This window comes from Bactrocera oleae, chromosome 2, assembly GCF_042242935.1.
Source record: "Bactrocera oleae isolate idBacOlea1 chromosome 2, idBacOlea1, whole genome shotgun sequence".
Lineage (NCBI taxonomy): Eukaryota > Metazoa > Arthropoda > Insecta > Diptera > Tephritidae > Bactrocera > Bactrocera oleae.
In genome coordinates this window covers 29,216,889-29,235,701 of record NC_091536.1, presented here as the reverse complement: position 1 = coordinate 29,235,701, position 18,813 = coordinate 29,216,889, and the positions used below count along the sequence as shown (strand labels likewise).

The window sequence follows — 18,813 nt, the reverse complement described above, 5'->3', positions numbered from 1 at the left end:
AATATTCTCTTTACCTGTTAATCAGTTGAATAGAGAGTTGAGGCCACTTAGTAATGGCACAGTTAATTCATTGTATTCCAGACTTATCGATTTAAAATTAATCGAGATTAAAACAAATTTTCAAAGCGGGGCTGTCTGCTCGGTGGTATACCGATCATCGTGTTTGGTGATTTGAAGCAACTCTCACCTGTTAGAGATAGGTGGATATTCTCTCCTAATCCCAATGATGCATACAGCACTTTAGTTGGTTCCCCTTTGTGGGAGCTATTTAAATACTTTGAATTAACAGATATAATGAGACAACGGGAGGATCAGGCCTTTGCAATTGCATTAAATCATATGGCATCTGGTACTATGAAAATGAGAATATTATGGAAAGAGTTAAACTTTTCAAAACTTCTGAAACGCAGGGACTATCCTATGAATTGACACTTAAAAAATACGCCAAATAAATGATTACAGTGAATATAAACATGTGTGATGACTTGGTTTAATGGGGCAGCTGGACAACTTATGCAAATTGATTTCCATTGTTCTTTTCCAACAACTCTGTGGTTTAAATTTTTGGAACCTTCTGTGGTTTTGATAGCACGATCAAAAAAGCCTCATCCTCTAGAAAGTTCTTGGACACTAATTGAAAAAGTTCTAAAATCTTTTCAATATAAAAGAAATGAACAAATTTCAATTGAAAGAAATCAGTTTCCAGTTGTTCCGGCTGAGGGAATAACTATTCATAAAGCTCAGGGTGCCACATATAATAAAGTTGTAGTTCATACTCGACCCAGAATGCCTAGAGCTTCGATATATGTCGCTTGTAGTCGAGCTACTTCTGCAGAAGGTCTATTCATCATAGGAAATTTTATTCCTCCTAACAAATTTTCTGAATCGGATCCCGTATTTAGGGAACTGAGGGAATTGAACACAAATAAAGCTTTGACAACAAGTTTCAATTTTATGATTTCCCGAACATCAGGACATCAAATTTTATTCCATAATGTTCAGAGTCTTCACGCTCACATTAATGATATAAAAAGCGACTGTTTGATGCAATCTTCAGATATTTTATGTTTTGTAGAAACTTGGAGTTATCCTTGCGAAAGTTTTGATATACCAGGATTTACTCCAATTAACGAGCTGAGGATAGATAGCACGGAAACAACCAACAGAAATAAACGGGGCATTATAATATATGCAAAGCATAGTATTGTTTGCTCTATAGAATCAAAGGCTGTAAAGAAAATTTATTCAGGCCGCAAAGTTTTAGAAGGGGTTTTGTTTAAATGTTTCAATATTAAATTCTGGTTCTATATAGAAATTCAGCTTTCTCTGTCAGACAATTAATTGTAGAACTTCAGGAAGTCCTTACTTCTGAGTTAGGCAATCAAAATGTGCTAATTGTTGGAGATTTTAACATTTGTTTAATGTCTACAGGGACTGCAATAAGAAATCTGCTCCAAGAAAACAACTTTAGTTCCCTGCTTGGTGCAGAATATTCAACTACACCTGCCGGTACACAAATTGATTGGGCATTTTCAAACATGGATCCTTCCTGTGTAAATGCAATTACTTTTGAGACAGTACAAAGCTATCATGACAGTATTTGTGTCTCTATTTCGAACTAAAGTTTGCAGAATTAGTGCAATAGTTCTTAATTTTTTTCCAAATATAATCGAATTGGAATGGTATAGGAATTTTGACAGTAGTTTTTAAGACAATTTTAAGAAAAATATGTAAATAATCTAATTAAGAAAATTTAAAATATATATATATATATATTATATATGACATTATTGTATAAATATATGATAGAAATTAAATAGTATAAGGAAAGAAGAAATATAATTTGGATATATGTATAAGAAATTTTATGTTTAATATTCTAAATATTATATACAAATTAATATAATAATATTTTATAATTTTTAAAGTTGTTAATATTTATTATTTTTAAGCTAAACATGTATAATAATATCGATATAATAAATAAAAAATGTTATTCATTGTCCAAACACGATTTCTTTTCATACTTCTCAATACAGTTGTAATGCATTCTATATAAAATCAATTATAAGCGTATACAAAAAGCACAAGAACGATTTCTCATAATTTGAGTAAATTTAGTTTACAAATTGCTCTAATTATTTTCACTGTGAGTGAAAAGTAAATAACTAAGGCAACAGTTCCTACTTCTAATTATTAAAATATATAAAGAAGTCGCAAACGAATATACCATTTAACTTTGCGAGAGTATAAAATGTTCGGTTACATCCGAACTTAGCACTTCCTTACTTGTTTTATTATTAGTATATTCGGCACAAAGTCAACTGTGTTATTATATTAGGTACATTGGGGCTAGAGCAAGATCTGCTCCCAGTTAATCAAATATTTTCAAGCAATTTTATGAAGATAACTACTAATATGTTCGGCATATAGTCACCTGTGTTAACTAAATTCATTACAAATGGTATATGAGGCTCAGCTAATTCCTGAGTCCATTTCATCCAATTTTGTCAAGAAATAACAGTATATGCATACATAATAATACATTCCGCTAATTTGTTAAGATATAGTATATAAACCGTATAAAGTCAATCAGAAGTTCGAAAATCATTTTATCATTTATATGTAAAGATTTCCTCCAATTTTAACACCAAACCACTCTGGCTGCTTACAAGGAACATATTTTAAGCATTCGACTTAGCTCTATATAACCCATAGTTCATTCATACTATGTAGTACTCGTACACCACACAGCACCACTATGATCAGACTTCACTCAGCAGTAGAGCCTCTTTCTGCCCCTATCACCAGGTGTCGAATCGTCACATCATAAATAAAGAAAGCTACGTAATATGTCAATCGTATACGGTGATTAGCATTATAACAAACGGATCGTACTATATTTTCAATTCACAATAAATTTTAAATTCCATATTGCTTTAGATTGTATTTCTAGGTCACAACTGATGTGAAACTGTCAAAACTGTTGCAAATTTTTAATAAACTAACAAAAGCAAATTACAAGTATTTATCAAAATGGATCCGACCTTGTTTTTTATATGAGCTCTAGTGAACGTGATGGGGATGAAAAAATAGTGCGGCGAAAACAGCGTAGGTATATAAAACAAATTATGAAACCTCATTCATAAAATTTTCTTTGCAGATTTTTAAAACGATTTCGTCTGACTAAAGAAGCGTTTTAATATGTTTTACATAATATAGGTTAAACGCAATCTGATGTCAGAGCAGTACCTCCAGTGCAACAATTGGCGGCCACACATTCACTTTTGGCTAGCGGGGGATACCAGCACTGTGTAAACAGTGACTATTTGGTTGGAATCTGTCAAAGTACTGTTTCGAAGCTGAGGTTTTACTGTACTGTTACAGGTATGAAACGATTCGACCCCAAGCCTTCTACTCAATTGCGTTACCCAGCAATGAAGGCATGGTTGAAACTATAGCAATGTTACGACCCATAATTGTCAGGAATATTAATGTCGTTCAGTCGTTGTCGATACAGCCATCGTAAAGAAGGAGTAGTGAAACTATCAGCTGATAAGATGTAAACAAAGCCACAGCTGAGAGGTGTCCATGGAGAAATCATAAGGGGGGTTCGACTTTTGACCGAAAAATCGTTGCATACTGATATTTGTGGAAAAGTTGCCCCAAAAATATTGGTTATATGTAAAACTTTAAAATTTTTTCAAATTAAATCAGTTTATTTTAATATACATATGTCCTTAAATGAGCGGGTATTATTATCAAATATAAGAATAAGTTAGTTTTATATTTATGAGTCTTTTTAACTGCGGTAAATTAAAAAATATACAGCACTGAAAAATGTTAAGTGTAAATAAGCAACCATGTCTGAAATGCGATCCCAAAAATACATATTCTACGAAACTTAATACAAATTTTATAATATGCGAAATTGAATTTCGTAATAAATGAATAATATCGAGTAGTTTTGATAATAAAAAATCACTATCACTCAATATTACCAACATCATTCGCATTGGAGATTCTCTAAACCCGAACGGAAATTTATATAAAACATGAAAGCATTGCAAATTTTACAAATAATTTATTTAGAAAAGCTAAAGACTATATTTAAAAGCTATACCTAGAACTATATAATAATATGGTACGTAAATTATGATAAATTTTGTATTATTGTTCAATGAATTATTATGACTTGTAATAAGAAATTCTGTTACAATAGTTATTTCTACCGGTCCACTCGTAGTAAAATTGAATTTCCAGTTTCTCCATGAATAAGCTAATTAAAACGCTTAAAAATAGGCCGCATATTTATCTATACCAAGATGTTTATATTTAACAGCATTAAACATCATTCTATAACCAATATTGAAAATAGTTATAAACAAAGTTACTCTCTGGAGGTGGGAATATTAATGCTTATGATAATACAATATAATTATTCACAAAACTTAAGGTAACAGAGTTCTAAGTGGGCGTCTGTATTTTTGTGCTTATTTACACTGTCGCAGTTCCTCTCATCCAGACCACTGATTAATGTGAAACAGCGGTCCAAACTTCGCTAGAGAAATTCCTGTGAAACTGCGATTAGGACAGCGTTAGCAACTTAGGTTTTCCCTAAATTTAGGAGTTAAAAAAGACTAATGTTTTAGGGGTATTTTGAGGGTTTTTTTTACTTTGAATATTAATTTTTTTTAACTGAAAAATGTGAAAAATAGGTTGCAGATAATGTTCACATCGACATCGGAAGCAAACTCTCATTTTTTTACGCTCTGAAAATTGGACATATTTCTGCTATTTTCCTATATGCATGGGAAATTTATCTGAACTTTAAAAGTAATGTTATCTTATTTTATTTTTGAAATGTGTAAAAAGTTAAGCAAGTTCATATCGTTTTAAATGTTTAAATGAATTAAAATTTCTTTTAAATAATAACGATAAGCAATATTAAATACAACATTTATAATCATTTACTGTAGAACTACCGGCATCGTAGAATGCAGTCTTACTTCAACAAAGTTACAAAATCGTATTTTTATTAAACTTAGGTAAATAATCTACAATAATATATATAATTCTAGTGTCACGGTGTTTGTTGCCAAAATGCTCCGAAACAGCCGGACCGGTTTTTATGAAATTTCGTGTGCTTATCGGGTATGTCTGAGCATCGGCCAGAGTTATCTATTTTCCATACCTCTAAATGTTACGGGTGGTCCTACAGAGTATAATAGTTTTGTTCACCTTACGGTTGTTTGTATCACCCAAACCTAATCGAGTTAAATATAGAGTAAGTATATATAAATGATCAGGATAAAGAGACTAGTTGAAATCTGGGTGACTGTTTGTCAGTCCGTTCGTCTTTGGAAGCTGTAACTGTACTGAAGTAGAAATTGAGATATCTTGATGAAGCTTGGTACACATGTTTCTTGACACTACAAAAGGCAAGAGAGCAACTATTCACAGGTGGCAGGAGGCCTATACTCCGCCTCAAATCTCCCTCGAGTGGTGGAAGGACAGCATAGGCATTCGAATGGCAGTGCTTCCATTCCCGCCCTTCAGAACCTCCCATTGAAGAGGCGTATAGATGGTGTAGATGCCCAGTATCTTTCCATGTGGTGTACTTAAAGGGAGGTATGCAACTGGTTGACTACAAGGACGAGAGGCCCACTAGCTGGCTAAGGGAGGCTGGAAGGGTCCCGTCCCCTGCGCAAAAAGGGGAGAGGACATTCCGCCCATGTACAGCATGACGGTCTTCCTCCCCAGATGTGCGGACAAGTCATACGAGTTTGCTCTCGAGCTCGTCAGAAACCAGAACGAGGGCATTAATACCTCTGCCTGGTCGACAGCAAAGGCGAGAACTCTGGATGGAGGCTGACCCTCTGTGTGGACGATAAGTGCTACAAGCTCATCCGGAACGAAGTTTCCGGCTGAACTATGGTATAGGTTAATTTCAGTGGTCATTAGGCCCTATAAGCCCAAAAAAAATTCTTATTGATTATTTTCGTTCATTCGCCTTTCAACTATAATTACATCACCCACACATATATAGCGCTAGTTTGTTTTTTAATTTTCCTAAAAATAACGTATAGGGCAAAACAAGCTATTAAGCTTGTCAGCTAGTTTACTAAAAAAAATTTTGTGACATTTGTTCTGACATTTTATTCCACTTAAATGCTGTAATTTACAATTTATTGTTATAAAGCAGTTTGGATTGCACCTGATAGTACGAATTAAAATTTGGTTACTGTCGTGCGAAAGTAATGTGTTTAATTATATAACTTATGTTATGGGCTCTACAAAACAAAATTTTGTTTTTGTTGCCGTGGATACATTAGTTTTGATGTTTTCAAATGCCCGTATTAAGAATTTCTTCATAATTGTATTAAATGTGTTCTAGTTTTTATGATAAATGCATATCTTGTATTTTAATCATTTATCGGCTTTTTAGCAATAAAATTTATTTTACAGTCATGATTAGGGTTCTGCGCACTTTTTTCGCGCCTACAAACATCACTCTCAGGCTCCTTACCGAAAATATGCGAAAAATTATGCGGAATGTTTTAAGGTTTTTCTAAAAATCGTGGAAATATCTAGAATTACAGACGCAAAATGTCCTGTTTTACTCAATGATAATCTCGCTCAGAAACCATGATGTCGTCATATACCCAGATATCGATATAGTGTACCAATGGATATAAATAAGACGGTGAAACACCTATGCCAAAGTTAATTTTTCAAAATGAACTCATGAATTTAATACATACATGATCAAGTTAGGGATGACTAAACAATTTGTCAAAACGTTGGATGTGGGAGGATATTATTTCTTTGATATTGATAGAAAAGCTTGCTATGGAAAAGTCAAAAGGTGGAATATTTGATACAGCAATTACGGAGTATTTCAAAGTTGTGACTGCTCTGGAAAGTGAATCGTGGAAAAGTTTTATGCTGATAGTATCCTAGGTATCCATCCGACAAAACTGTCAGAGCCTAGGAGCTTATTTAAGTCAAGACTATCTTCGCAATCATATAGATAACTTTTCGGATAATTTTGGAGTTTATGGTGAGGAACAGAGAGAGCAGTTCAGCTAGGGTCTAAAAGTGATGGAAAAAAGTTATCAATGTTAATGGGATCGTCGCATGATGGGAGATTACTGCTAACTCTTAAAAAAAGATTAGCGACTGGAAAATAATATAAAAGAAAATCTCATAAATATCGTTTTATTGAAATATGTATAACATATGTTTTTGACATTATCTCTCTGATTACTTCTACGTACCCTTATTTTTCAAACAAAATTGACATTATAAATATATCGTTTATTTTGTTTCAGGTTTTCTGATTTTTGTAGTTTAACATTAAGATAAAGATTTAAAACTAACGAGAGCAAATCTTACAAAACCATCGATAGTTACATGAATGAACTGTGGACACAAATATATCGGAAATCTATCTAAATATTTAGGGTAACAAAACCACTATATACCATTTATAAAAATTTATGGAATTAGTATCAAGCCGATTAGTGTTTAAGTGCTATTGTGTAATAAATGTCGTTACATATTATTTAATTAATTTAGTGCCTGTTAACATGGTTTGGAAGAGACAAATATTAATCAGTCAAAGGAAAAAGGTTTCGAAGTTAAGCAATGTGCTTAGCTGATATATTATAAGTCAAAACACTTTCAGTCTATATTATTATTCTAAATGCTCTAGTCGTCCTCTACAATTATTTTATTTATAGGTATATACATTTATGAATTTTAATATTGTTTTCTTTAATTTGTTATATAATATAAATAATAGATAACAATTTAATATGTGGTCACATGTATAATTTCTCAGAGCAATGAAATGGATGGCCTTAATGTGAACTCTATTAATAAACCGCTTGATCCCTTTTAAACCTGTTCTCATAAATTGCATGAAAATCAATAATGTTCAAAATTACACATTGAAACCATATTTCTATATATTCATACCTAAACATGTATACACATATGAAAGTCGGTTAGTGGTATTGAAATTTCTTGATTTTAAACTTGAAATATGCACAAGTTGCTTACATACTTACTTACTTGCTTTTTTTCGCTTCACCTTGCTTCCACAAAAGTAGCCGCCACTTTAATCTTTCAACGTTCAATTAATTAAAAATATTTGTTTAAAATTACTAATGTATTTATATCAACTTTAAACCTGAACACACGTACTTTGCACCCTTAGGAAAACGAAGCTGTGTGTTAAAAGCAAAACTTGTTTCCAAACTAACATTTTAATACCAGTTAATATGAAGGGCGTGATACGAAATTCTTAAAACGTATGCATGTATAAAATGTATGTACATACATATGTATCCATTTATGCTAACACTATTTTAGCAAGATTGGGATAAAAGTTTTGTTATTTATTTATATACACTAGGTAGAAAAAGTCTCCGCTCACTGGGTTCAAAATCTTTTGAACTAAAATAAAAGTTTGACCAATAAAGAAACTTTTTTTTGTGTTATTAAATCAAATCTTGTCGCTTAAAAAAATTTACTTTTTTTAAAATTATTCAATAAACAAAAGCCTCAGAGTTCATTTTCATTTTAAAAACAATATCCTTAAACAGAAAAATTATCCGCTCATCAACCAGAACCCAATAATATCAAGTTATTATAAAAAGTTTAATAACTGGTGGGGTAGCCTCGAAATTTTATAGCTTCTGCTAGACGTTTAGGCATGGAATGTACTATTGTAATTTTCTCGTATCTTGGGCTGACATTTTACTCCATTAGTCCAATATAACGGTCTTGAGCATTTCTTTGCTGGTAATCGTATGTGTGCGAATTGTGCGCTCCAATAGAGCCCATAAATGTCAATTGGATTGAGGTCAGGTGATTTTGGAGGTAGCTGTTTTGTAGCATTGTAAAGAAGCCAAAAGCAAACAAGTTCCGCTGTATGCTTAGGGTTATTGTCCTGTTGGAAACAAAACACGTTTCCTACTTTGTCAGCACTTTGCTTCATTTATCGTTTTAAAATATTTAGATAAACAAATTTATTCATTATATTTTCGATTAACTCAATGCCACCAACTCCACTTGCTACCATACACCCCCTTAATTCAACTCCACCCCCACCATGCTTAACGGTTGAACTAAGATTTCGCGCCTCAAAGGCCGTACCAGTTTTTCGCCACACCATCTGTCTTTCTTTTTTTTCCAAATATACTATATTTGGTCTTATCCGACCATAAAACTGATTCCCAGAAAGATATAGGCTTGGTTATATGTTTGTTTCCGAATGCAATGCACTTCATACGGTTTTTTAAGGAAATGAATGGCTTTTGCGTGCAACTTGCCCATGATGACCAGCCCTTTTTAATATTTTTCTTGCTGTGTCGCTGCATATTGTTTTTTTAAATTGTAGTTTTACATCTTCTGCTATTTGGGAAGCGGTTAAACGCGGATTAACAAGAGATACAATTTTGCGTGTTTCCCGATCAGTCAATATTCTCGGACGTCCAGATCGAGACTTTGAAGTAATAATTCGCGTTTTTTTGAAAGTATGGATGAAGTATCGCACTGATGACTCCGTTCTGTTGACAACTCGTCCAATTTCACAAAAGCTTTAACCATCCTCCCTTATTTTAATATTATTTTCCGCTCATCAACCCTTATTTCTTTGCCTGTTGCACTCATTTCAATTAAAGTTGAATAATTCGAAAAATTTACTCACAAATTGCAGATTTTTTCTTCGATTATCTAAATCTGTATTATTGACAACAACGCACAAAAATTTATCAGGTCTTAAACGCGTAGATACTACAATAAACTAATGTAATAAGCAGTGAGCGGATACTTTTTCTGCTTATTCTCCATTAGAAGAATTCAAAAAATTTCGTTAACTTTGCAAACGCACATAGGAATTTCATGAAATTTGGCGAATGCTATTAGCATGCGCATTTGATATTCTGAAAAGAATTTCAAAAATGCATATATTTTATTAATATTTTTATTGAAGCACATTCCACAGATTGGTGAGCGGAGACTTTTTCTACCTAATGTCCCTACATATAATAAAATATGAAGTGTAATTAATAAAATATAAATGTGGAATTTAACGATTATACATTTTAAGTTATTTTTAAAAGCTTAAAATTAATAAAGAGGAATTGGGTTTTTTTTAACACCAAAAAAGTTGTTTATTGAATCAGCTTACATAATTTATGTGCATCAATGACGTTAGAACGTTGCTCATCAAAAGGCTGACAGATCCTGTCTCTGAATACATTCGGCTGGTTAGGCGGGATACAATTTTTGCTAAGGGATTAGAATGATTTTGCAGATTCGTCAAATATTTGTCACTTCATTGGTATTTCAAGAAATCTATGTAGTTTATTCTCGTTGCACACGTACCGGTGCACTCGTTAGGTTTCGTAGCGTTTTTGATTGGAATCGTTGTTTTTTATGAACACTAGTTGCGCAGGCAGACCCCACAATTGTATTCCATTCATCCATATTGGCTTTATGACTAAATTATATAGAAGGATTAACAAACAATAACTAAGTTACGCTGGCGGTTCTAAGTTTGAGGTGCTGTATTTTTGCAGAAATGTGGCCCATCCAGATCAATCGCCTATCTAGGTGAATGCCAAGGTATTTAATTTCGCTCACTTGAGGGATCATTTTGTTGTTTAATTTCAGTGTTGGGCACGTTTCTGTCTTTAGAGTGAATGTGACATGCTTAGACTTTTGCTCGTTCACTTTTATGCATCAGTTTGAAAACCACTTCCAACGAGTTTTAAGTAACTTTTTAGGGTGTTTGTGGCTTTGATTGGGCACTTGCTTCTACATAAAATATCGTTGTCGTCTGCGAATGTTGAGTTTAGTACTTTGGCACTCGTTGGAATATCTGCGGTAAATAAGATATACAGTATTGGTCCCAAACGCCTCTTGAGGAACTCCAGCCATAATTGGATATTTATCTGAGATAAATTCCTTTAATATGACTGAAAACCGCCTATTAGTAAGATATAATATCTACAACTGATGGGAGTTTTTTGGGAAAGTCATTTAAATTTTATGTTTGAGTCCATCATGCCATACTTTATTACATGCTTGACCCACGTCAAGAAATATCGTTGATTTGATAGTGCCATGCTTTTCGCGAAAACTGTATTGATAATTTGGAATAGTAGTAGTGAATAGAATTCGTAGAGAAAAGGAGATATTTTTGATAACAATACTTTTTCAAAAAGCTTGGATAGAACGGGCAGCAATCTTATAGGTCGATATGATAACGGCAGCGTTACGTCTTTTCCGAGTTTAACTATCATGACAATCTGCTACTTTTTCCACGTTTTCGAAAAATATCCAAACTTTAGGATGGCATTAAAAAGTTGAGACTAGAAATTGAAAGCAATATTTACTAACTCTATTAGCATTTGCGGTGTTATGTGGTCGTAGCTAGGCGATTTTATTTTATTCCACATTCTTGTTATAGCTTTTAGCTCAGATAAAGTTGTACACACTTAAGGAATAGTCCTCAGTACATTGTGAGGCAGTGATGGAGTCGAGAAATTGTTCAGTTTCTCTCTCTTTCTTCTCTTCAGTCTTTTCGACTAAAATTCTACGATATTTCAATTTGTAAATGGGGTGTACTTAAGTTTTTCAATTGAACCGAGTTTGGTACAATTTTATTTTTTACATTGGTTGCTGAACCTATTTGTTGGTAATATTAATCACGGACCTTACACCAAAACTCTGATCTTATAAAGCTTCTCTTACTTCTTCCGAACTTACTGCAGCTTTAATGGCCTTCAAAACGACTACAAGCTTCTTCGAGCTTTTTAACTGATAAGAATAATAGTTTTTATTTTTATCCGACAGAAATTCTTACTTCACGCTTCAGCTTTTCTCACTGTATATTTGAATTTAAGTCTCGTCTATATTGTCTCGCTTTAAGAGCACAATGCGTAAGTTGCTCCTATTATAAAACTATATAATACTTTTATACTTGTACACCTATAAACTACCGTGAAGTATGCGTTGCTCTCGCTAATATACTGAAATGAATGTCTTCGCTCTCTTTGAAGTGAGCGCTGAGCACTCATATTATTTGTTTAGCACAGTTATTTATTTATTATACTCTCGCAACGTGTTGCTACAGAGTATAATAGTTTTGCTCACCTAACGGTTGTTTGTATCACCTAAAACTAATCGAGCTAGATATAGGGTTATGTATATATAAATGATCAGGATGAAGAGACAAGTTGAAATCCGGGCGACTGTCTGTCCGTCCGTCCGTGCAAGCTCTAACTTGAGTAAAAATTGAGATATTTTTGATGAAACTTGGTAGATATGTTTCTTGATACCGTGAGGCGATTGGTATTACAGATGGGCGTAATCGGACCACTGCCACGCCCACAAAGCGCCATTATTCAAAAACAAATAAATTGCCATAACTAAGCTTCACAACAAGATATAAGACTCTTATTTGGTATACAGGATCAAAATAGGGAGGGGCATCTGCTGTTAAATCTTTTTTTTTAAGTGGGCGTGGTCCCGCCCCTAATAGGATTAATGTGCATATCTTCTAAACCGCTAATGCAATAATAACGAAATTCACTGGAAGTAAATGTTTTTAGAACCTCTACCTACAGTGTGAAATGGGTGAAATCTGGTGGCAACTCCGCCCACTCCCCATATAACGGTACTGTTAAAAACTACTAAAAGCGCGATAAATCAAGCACTAAACACGCCAGAGACATTAAATTTTATCTCTGAGATGGTATAAATTGGCTTTATAGGAACCGCGTTCTAAATTAGTCAGTGGGCGTGGCACAGCCCACTTTTGGGTGAAAACCCATATCTTGAGATCTGCTCAACCGCTTTCAACCAAATTCGGTGCATAACGTTCTTTTCATATTTCTATGTCATAGTGCGAATATGGGCGAAATCGGACTACAACCACGCCTACTTCCCATATAACACCATTTTAAATTCCATCTGATTCTTTCACTTTCCACTATGCAAATCAGGCAACAATGACTGTATCGGGATAAAACTCTGCGTGAATAATGCGATTAAAGTATGCCACCTTGTGGCCAAAAATTGTATAAATCGAAAAAAAACTGTTCAAGCCCCTAAATACTAAATATGTGGACCCCAGTGCCTATAGTTGACCTTCTACCGAAAATATCAGTCAATCCACAAAGAAATCTCAAACGAGTATACTATTTGGCTTTGCGAGAGTATAAAATGTTCGATTACATCCGAACTTAGCCCTTCCTTACTTGTTATTATTATTATTTTATTCATTTATTTTATATAATTGTTCTTTCCATTTATGCGTCCTTTCGCCAGAAACTTGTCCCACAAAAGTATGAGATTTTATTTCACACCTCTCGTTTGCTAAAGGAATTAGCAAAAAATTATTTATTACATAGCTTTAGGCGAAACTTTAAATAAGTTCCGTTGGCGCCAAAGTCTCCAAACAGCTGATGGGTTTCTCCTCTGTGTCCTCCTCTGCCTCCCAATCCAAATTAGTCGGGGATTGATGAGTGTATTGTCCTAATTTTTTGCCTTTTTTCAAAATTTTTTTTACTATTTTAGCACGCACTATTTCTTTGGTTCTGTTCAGTTTCAGGTTTTTATGTAGAGTCCTGGATATACTTATATATACGTAGGTTGTCCTTTATATTCTGGGACTTGGCAACTCTAGTGTTGCAATCTGATAACTTACAACTTTATCGTATAGTTTGACACTTTTGATGTTATACATACTCAGAGCATTATGACATACGAGCGCTATTTGTGTTGTACTGTACACTAACTTAAAATATTCATCTAGGCCAAAAAAATGAATTAAATCGCAAACATTTTAGCGCGACTATTTTTTACAACTTTCGACGTGAATTAACTCAGCAACAGTACATCGATAAACTTAATTAAATGTTTGGCGATGAAGCTCCATCAGAGACTAGTGTTTACCGATGGTATGGTGAACTCAATCGGGTGGTAGATCACTCCAAGACGAATTTCGTGAAGGTCATCCAAAAGCAGTTGTTGTTCTGGAAACTATTGATGCTATCCGCAAACTGATATTATCGTCATTTGACCTACCGTGAGATTGAGGCAACTGTGGGCGTTAGTGAGACCAGCACACATTCAATATTGCATGAACGTTTGACTATAAAAAAATTGTTTCACTTTGGATCAAACACAATTCGCCAATCGCTCAAAAAACGACTCGTGTTGATTGGTCGAGAGAAATGTTAAAAAAATACGATAGCGGTGTTTTGAAACACGTCTATCTATCGTAACAGGTGATGAATTGGAGATTTATACATATGAGCCCGAAAGTAAACAGCAGACGACAATCGCTCAAAAAACGACTCGTGTTGATTGGTCGAGAGAAATGTTAAAAAAATACGATAGCGGTGTTTTGAAACACGTCTGTCTATCGTAACAGGTGATGAATTGGAGATTTATACATATGAGCCCGAAAGTAAACAGCAGTCGACTGTATGGGTGTTTCCGGATGAGCCAAATCCAACAAAAGTTGTTCGTACACAAAGCAGTAGCGAACAAATGGTTGCCTGGTTTTTTGGAAAAACTAGACATCTCGCAACCAGACCACTACAACAACGCAGAACACTAAATTCTAAGTGGTGCGCCACAATTTGTTTGGTAGTTGTCTTTCAAGAAAGCAGAAAAGCAACAGTATTTGACACTGATCACGCTTCACCACGACAATGCGAGCTCTCACACATTGACTGAAGCAACTGCATTTTTGAGCACTCAAAACATCGATTTGATGAGTCATCCACCGTATAACCCTGACTGTACGTAAAAGATAAACTACGAGGTCAACGTTTTTCGATATCCGAAGAGTCGGTTGATGCATTCAGAATACATGTTTTGGAGAAACCTCAATCAGGGTGGCGAAAGGGCTTCGACAATTGGTTCAAACACATGCCAAAGTGTATAGATCTTAACGGAGAATATTTTTAAAAACAATAAAGCAATTTTCGATTGTTAACATTTATTGTTGTTGTCTAATCCCGAAATATAAATGGCAACCTTCTAAGAATATTCTATTGTACATAAGTTCAATGATTTAAATACCAAATTAAGATAGATTCCTTGCCCCCGCATTTGAAAGATATATGTACATATGTCAAATACCTTGACGCTTAAAATACTTTACTTTGTTAATATTAAAAGTGAGTTATGTTTCCATATCTACCATATCTACAGGCTGCAGCATAAATTTAATTACACGTAGATCTCAAGATTTTGCTTGTCTTGATATGTTAGCTGTTTTCGACTGATCATTTCTCTGCTCTCTTTTCAACATTTTTTCACGTGAAAGCAACAACAAAGTTATCGAGTTAAATTGAAGCAGGAGAGTATGCGTATACCTCATTAAAGTGGTATAACTTCTATTTTCAATGCTGCCAAGATTTGTGTTGCATATTTTAGCTCACTTTTACTATTGTGAATGATTGAAATGACATGCCATTTAAAATTCCTTTTTTTTCTTGTATTTTTAAAACATAAGAGTTAAAAACAATTATAATAATTTATAGAAAAATAAAATAAATGGTTACAGCAACATTTTTAACGCAAAATAAAAAGAATTTATCCACTAAGAAAATATCATAACACTATTGCGCATTCGTCAAAAGACATGTTAGCGTCATCTGGTATAGCTTGTTCGATTCTCTGGAAAGTAACGCTTGGCTAATCTAAGACAGCTATTAAAACTTTTTGCTGTCCTTAGGTATTCTTCTAAAATATAAAAATAAATAAAGTTTAACCGCTTTTATACATTTTAGAAGCACTGATATATTGTTAATATAAAGAGACGCGCTCTGACTCTCAGAAGACCCTTTATTATCAAGAAAATATTCTTCATTATTTTAATTCAACCCATTTTTATATTGTATTATGGAATGCTAATACAGTTGTTTAATAGAACTAAGTTATTTGTGATTTACGTACAGTAAACTTTATAGAGAATTTTAAAACAATAAAATAGTACAACAGACGGCCCTCAATATCATGATTTTTGTAAAGATTTCTTGCACGGCAGACTCGAATGAATATTTTCTCATAGAACGAATATTCTCAAATTAACAAATAAAAAATTATACAGCGGAAAAAAATTAAATCAACAAGTCCTTGGCGAAAATTGATTATCGAGCTTCAACTTGGTATCACCTCGGAGAACAACGTAACAAAAGTCCAGGATCTCGTATTGGATATCCACTGATTCAAAATATGCAAGATAGCTGGGTAATATTATGAAAAAAAGCTGTTAAATGATATCTCACACTGGAGTCACAAGTTGTGATCTACATCGACTTTCTGGAGAAGGCCAAAATGTTTACACAGCTTCGCTATGCCAATTACGATATAGGGCCGAATCGATCCTAGTCAAACTAAAAATACTCCTCCACTATGACAAGTCACCGTACTTTGCAGAATCACTTGCCATATAGAATTTGAAATCGAATAAGAAGGTTTTCACCGTCACGCAATCCTTTCTTGCTGACCATCAGAAAATATATTGGAGTAACACCTGGTCAATTGTATCGATCTAAAAAAATCTGTACAGAAGGAGATATTTTTTCTTTTGTATACTAAGTTATTGTCCGAACGTATTGGTACCGGATTATCATTTTGCTCTAACCTATGATGTGTTATATGTATGTCACGCTCACTTTATTCTACAAAAACATTTGGCCTAAAACCTCATATACAGTATCCTCCGGATAATTGCATTTTAAAAATGCACAGTTTTTGGTTCAATTAACCGATACTTGTTGAATTGAACAATTCGTTTAATTACAGGAATCCGGCTTAATTGGACAATATCTATTAAAAAATGCATATGGTCACTTTATGTAATTATTGAATTTTTAGTTATGCTATTTACATAATATTCTTAACTTTAAACGAAAACAAGAAAAAGCATTGACTTCGGTTGCACCGAAGCTATAAAACCCTTGATGTATATAATACAAGAACTTGATTCCGATTTAATTTCGTGAATATACCTCGTCAAATAAAAAAGTTTTCCATGCAAGCACTTTATTCCGATCGTTCAGTTAAAATGGCAGCTCTATGCTATAGTCATCCGATTTATACAATTTCTTCGGATATTGCATAATTACCTTAGACAATAATCCATGACAAATTTCTTAAAGATACCTCGTCAAATGAAAGAGTTCTCCATACACACACTTGATTTCGATCGTTCAGTTTGTATATGTTATAGTAGACAATAACCCATGCCAAATTTCAAGCTTTGTGGCAAACTTAATATACCCTGTTCAGGGTATAAAAATATAAGGAACAAAAACAAGACAATGCACTTATATATTTAGAGATCATTGTTAAAAAAAATTAACTTAAGAAACAAAAACATTTCATATTACTATATTGTATATATTTAGCACTTGCATTAAATTTAATGTTGGCAAGGAAGAGGTATTGCCCTACTATTTAACCCACCCCTAGTCTTATTATTGCTTACATGGTCGGACGGTCAAAATCTGGGGGGTTTAAGTGGGTACGTGTAGACAACAGCCGTAACTCGTAAAAGCACAGCGGTTCGAGTAAACCGTTAATTGACAGTGTGTGTGAACAACCTTGGTAGGGATCGAGGCCGATCTAAAACCTATGCCGTTATTTGGGGGCAACACGCGGTTGGAATGCAACTCCATGTTGATCGGCCACAAGCCCAGCTCTTGACCCATTCTGTTAGTAAACATTTAACACAACTATACTCCGCAAAAGGTCGTGCCACATGAGATTGTAGTGAACTTCAAGGGCCTTTGCTCCCCATTTTACCAAAATTAAGTTTCCGGCCACACCTCATCAGTAATCAGGAAATCCAGACTCAGACATAATTTAAAGTTTATGTTACCCTCAAGTAACGTAACGTCCGGAATGTACTGGTAGGTCACCCAACCGGTAAGTCTATTGTCTCATTGGTTTTGTCACCTCCTCCTTATCTTATCCTCTAATAACACCTAGATTACATCCTTAGAATCGCTGCGCCATACAGGTAAAATCGCACCTCTTACGGACATTTGATGTTGACCTACACTCCGCCATTCATATATCGGAAGCAGTGTATCTATTTGGTGGTATCTGGAAAGAGAACTACTTGATGTAGACTTTCTGATCACCAAGACGAAGGATATTAACTTGGCCTTACCGTCTGAGACAACTTTGGTGTACTAGCCACCTTCCAGAGACGACTGACCTTCTTCTAACGGGGAGATCTCCGAATGAACCTCCTGATCTACAATGCTGGCGTCCAATATCCGGTTGACACAGACATCCAAACAGTGTGTTTGTTACCAACAGAGGGAGCGCGGATACCCGCCCTACCGTCCTTATTAAGATTAACCTCATTAGTCCTCACGCCCAACTAAGGTTCTACTCCCAAACAATATTTTTATAACTTTTTTAGGGAAAGTTGTAGAAGCTTTATTCCTGACCGACAAGGCCTGTATCTGCTTTGTACTCCGGTGAAGGCACCATCAACCTTCTTGTGGATGGTTGTGACCTCCTTAACTGCGCCGACACCCGATTGTTTTGCTCCAGGCATTTCTGCGGGGTGAACATCTGGTTTTGCACCATGACGTGAGATCGTTCCTTCTCCAAATGTCGAGGTGTCAAAAATCACAGTAAAAGAGCCAGACTCTTCACTTCCATTGAAGGACTTGACCCATCTAATAAGGTTCTCGTTCAGATGGTTTTCTATGACAGCTGCTCGACATATGTGTGCGAGTAAACGCACCAAGCAGTTGA

The 18,813-nt window shown here is 34.4% G+C and overlaps 1 long non-coding RNA gene across 2 annotated transcripts in view; it reads right to left on the bottom strand.

Moving 5' to 3' along the window:
• The window catches only part of LOC138858007 (uncharacterized), a 137,449-nt gene extending 129,212 nt beyond the window's left edge, over positions 1 to 8,237 (bottom strand). Inside the window, exon 1 of one of the 2 annotated variants that reach the window (XR_011397278.1) lies at positions 8,076 to 8,237. This is a non-coding gene — a long non-coding RNA (uncharacterized lncRNA). The remainder of the gene's footprint in view (positions 1 to 8,075) is intronic. The other variant, XR_011397315.1, reaches the window with a different exon arrangement.
• Positions 8,238 to 18,813: the final 10,576 nt, after the last annotated feature.